Here is a 4,888-nt window from a genome sequence, read left to right on the forward strand (position 1 = left end):
AACACACAAAAAAGTGAGTGAATTCAATCAAATTCATACCAAGTGTTATGAAACGCAAATATTATGTTAAATGCATATATTATGTTAAATGAAATGCATACCACAAATTTATTTATAATGAATTCCATATTTGATAAAACTCTATACACTTACAACAATTTTCATACAAAGTTTTAAATTTTAGATCAAAATTAAATAAAACTGCGATAAATGTAGGTTAAGTCATAGTACTAATTAAGAAACCAATCAACATACACTGATCCCACATCATTATACCTAATCCTAAATCTTCACTCAAAATACAATTATGAATCCATGGATTTTTCCATTTAAGAATTCTATTTCATTTTTTTTCTCTTTTTTGTGTGTTTTATTCACACGGATAGGGTTTTCATGTCATGTTCTCATGCTTTTTGGTTCACCACTAAGAGCATGATTAACCCGGGTTCTTAATTTGGGGTTCTTAACTTATGATTTGACATTTTTTTGTTTTTTTATTTTTTTTATACTTTTCGGCTAAAAACCGGCTCTTATATCTCTTATCTAAGAGTCAGTTCTTAGCTTTTCTTACTTAAAAGCTAAGAAACAGTTCTTAACCGAAGCTAAGAACTTCACCTTAAGAATCCGGGTTAATCATGGTCTTACAATCCAAGAAAATTAGTTGTATATTCTTTCCTTTTTAAACTGGTGGATTAATAATTACAAAAAAAAATCAGAAATAATAAACGGAATTTAGACTCCTGATTGTCCCATATTTTCTAAACCGAAAAAAGAAAACCTAAAGGTCTAATGCCAAACCGAACAAAAATAACATCGATTTTTTTTTTGCTAACACAAACAAAAAGATAACAGCATAATCATAAATGATGAGTGGCAATGTACAGAGAACTAAGAAAGTATACAAAACATCAACTCACATTTTTGATATAACTTAAAAGAAACTTGGTAATAATCGCAATCCTCCTCAGAAGCTGCAAGCTTCTGCTTCTTCCACTTGTAAGCAGCTTCAAGAATCTTGAGATTTGTTGTCTGTGATTCTTCTGGATATAGGTAATCAATGTACCCTTCATACCTGCAAAAGATTCCAACAAAATGTTCACAATAAGCCTTCGATCATCAAAATCAAAAGATATCAAACTTGAGAAATGATATATGTACTGAAAAACGTACTCTGTAGACCCATCATCTCTAGTGATTGGTTTAATTTCTTTTCCTGAGCTTCTTCGGGAGCTTAGATTGTACCACACTCACATCCCCGAGATTACCAAAGTTTTTCTCCATGTTAAGCCAATCTTCCAATAGTGTAGCTCATGCTTCTTTCAACTCTGGTGCAGAGTCTTTGTAGTAGCTGGTTGCTCTCTCGAAAATAGCTGAGCAGAAGAAAGAAAATAGAGAGAGAGAGAGAAAAACAGTTAAAACATGTCTCACGGTTATAATCAAAATTCACATAACATGTAGTTTTAAAGTTACCTCTGACACGTCTGATGCACTCTTTCTTGAGTTCAATAGCATCTATTTCTTCTTGGTCTTCCTCTTCCTAGTCTTCTTCTTGTTCCGCAGCAGAAGCTTCAAAATTTGCAAAACTAACCCACACAGCCACACCTTGTAATGCTTTGTGCGGGTCCAAGAGTCGCTCATATAAAGCTCGTGTCCTCTCTAATTCTCCTTCTGCTATCTCAAAATCTATGTACGCCTGCCACACAGAAAAATATAGCGTTTCAATGATCCAATCGATTCAAAAGTCTGAGGAATATTTTACTTCGTTGAATCTGTTGGACAGAATATTTTACCTTCCATAGCAGTTCGGGTATGTCAAGTGCTGGCTGAGATATTGCAAGCTCAAAGATAACTCTAGATCGTTCAGTCTCAGCAAGAGACCTCTCTAGCTCAGCGTATTTTCTCCAAGCATAGCAATTCTCTGTAGACCACTCAATATAACCAAAAGTAAGTATGTTAAATGAGAGCAATGAAACATATAACGTTCAAACACATTTTATGCTTACCTTATCTTTTTTTGGAGATTTCCTAATAGCGTTTCCACATATCTGAGCAGCAAGCAACCATATTTTGACAAAGGAAAATTTGGAGTGGGAGATAAGCTCGAGACATTATCTGTAATGTTTGGTAAGACGAATACAGACAGTCAAACTAAAATGCTAGAGTGAAACACAAATGAAAGTAACTTCACAAGTTTCATAACAGGTAGGCTTTGGCGTACCTGTATACATCTTCTGTTTCAGTCTCTCTATACAATGCATAGTTAACCCTACACCAATTAGTTATATCAGTGTCAATGTTTCAGTAAATCGCAGAACAAAATATGCTAATAAAAGACAAACAAACAACAATAGCTTTCCACTTGTTTCAAGAAAAAAACAACAATAGCTTTCCACAGAATGCAACAATCTGTTTCAATAGATCAATTTCTGACCTGAATGTGCAGCTTAAAACTCAATAAGAGCTAATATCTGACTAAATCAACCACACCCAAACCCATATTAACCTTCTTATGCGTAGTATGATCAACATCTTACGCAAACCATGAACCCAGCATTCTAAAAGAATTCTGCATTATAGTTAAAATCGCAGAACCAAATATGTTAATAAAAGACAAACAACAATAGCTTTCACTGTTAAAGAAATACTTATGCAAACCATGATCAAACTCTAACAACTCAGTTTAAAAAGTTAACTTTCTTATCCAAAGCATGATTCACATAACTACATAAGAAGGCAACATTCCAATTCTAGCTAAATCGATTATGCATTATTGCCAAAACCAAACTGAAAAGGAATAAATTCACCAGAGAAAAATGTATTTTTGCTAGTATCATTTCTCTTCAGCAGGTGACATATTAGCAATATCCCTATCATAGATCTCTCTCTTACCCTATCTTTGTTCCCCACGGTTCTTCAAGCCTAACGTAATCAAACCAAGAATCATAGTTCAAAGGGTTCTTCCTCACTTCATCTTCATACTGAAACCTCCTCTTCCCAGCAATGGCGTCCTCAATCTCTTCCTTACCACCATACTGTTTCTCAAATGCCACAAACTTTTTATACAAATCATCAGCTCTCCATGTAGGAATATGATCAAGAGAAAACTTGTAGATAAACCTAGCACGTTCCGGCTCCTTGCATTGCTCTTCAAACTCAGCAAACGCCACAAGAGCGTCTCGGCTTCTTCATCGTCTGCAAGCTTCTCAGTGGTGCGTTCGTACATGTACCGAGAAGTGAGCTGCTCGCTCCAAGAGGGCTGAGTTAGAAGGAAAAGTCAATGTCCAGAAGCTGCGGTGGAGAGATATCTAAACCGATTCCGGTACCGGCCAGTGCTTGGAAAAAAGATGACGACGAATCAGAGAAATGGAGAAGCTCCACTGCTTGTGTAGGTGGAAGCTCAAGCAACGACGTGAAACCACCACCGGGTTTCTCGGGAGTTAGCATCGTTAGTTGCCGAAAATGCAGCCGTCGAGATGAAGCGATTCAAGACCTGTTGCTTCGTGGAACGGCCCAACACCGCCGCATCTAGCTCTGAATGCTCCCGGTCAGATACATAAACAGTTACAATTCTGTACAACAACACCTAAAACTTAGAATCTCAGAGAAACCCTCGAAGGAGAGAGAGAAAGAGAGAGAGATGATGGTTTTGAGAAGAGGAAAGCATTTGTTTTTATACACGGCCTCTAAGAAGATTCACACACATTGAAGTGTAGATCGTGGCTAAAGTAGTTAATATTATGTTTAATGTGATGGATCTGGAAACTTTCTCGTTTCGATGGAGGTAAAGAAGGCGAAAGGAGGTGATCGAAACCCCAACAAACGGAATCGTAACAAGACCTTAATAATTTTTTTGAAAATTCTATGTTAATATATGGTCCCATTAAAATTATAAATTAATAATTTATATGTATACATATTTTATATAACTAAGAACCTATTATTATATTGTTAGTTTTATATTCACAATAGAATTATTTTTATATTTTCTTAACACTTCATATATTTTTGATGAGATTTAGTAATATTATATCTAAAACCACATTTAAGTTCTTCTATGCAATATATATTATATACCCCAAATAATATAATAAAATTAATATAAATGTCAATTTTTTTTAAAAATAACAATTAATGTCTATACACTAAAATCAAATGTTTTTCTTATCTTAAAATAAATATACCTTAAAATAATAATCTAAATAAAGAAACTTTTGTAAATTAATATTTTTATAAATTAATAAAATTTCTAAGTCCCAACATTATTAATTTATAGATGTTCTACTGTATTTCAAACCAATCACCAACTTTTAGATTGAATCAACAGTTTTCTCATTACACACACACACATATATATATATATATATATATATATGTATATGTATATATGTTAATGTTATCAATATGAGATCAGAAAATACCTTAAATAACTCCATAAATATTTTATCATATCAAACCGTAAATATGAACAACATAAATCTTTAGCTTGCAGACAAAAAAAAAAAACAGAACATAAGTATAACCAATGCAGAATATATTTTGTCATAAATTCGCATGAAAATATAGGAAACTAGGATCGGGGGCGGGATATACTTTACTTGTGATCTAGATTATTATTTTGTATGATTTTGTGTTTTATGTTTTAAATTTTCATTTCCGAGAGATGTATATAACAATGAGTTTTGTCTTTTATAAAGTTTTAGGTGAGGAGAGATTATATGTGATAATATATATTTTGTTTATGTTACAATAGTTGATTATGTTGTTCAAAAAAAAATTAACTTTATGATACTATATTTTAGTTAAATTTTACCTACTTTATTAAATTATTTGATATATAATGTGTGTTGAATTTGATGATAGTATATTATCTTTATCTGTAATTCAATGA

At 32.9% G+C, this 4,888-nt stretch overlaps 1 pseudogene; it reads right to left on the reverse strand.

Moving 5' to 3' along the window:
• Nucleotides 1–862: 862 nt before the first annotated feature.
• On the reverse strand, nucleotides 863–3,223 carry LOC106344568 (annotated as a pseudogene).
• Nucleotides 3,224–4,888: the final 1,665 nt, after the last annotated feature.

This window comes from Brassica oleracea, chromosome C5 (genome assembly GCF_000695525.1).
Source record: "Brassica oleracea var. oleracea cultivar TO1000 chromosome C5, BOL, whole genome shotgun sequence".
Taxonomy (NCBI): Eukaryota; Viridiplantae; Streptophyta; class Magnoliopsida; order Brassicales; family Brassicaceae; genus Brassica; species Brassica oleracea.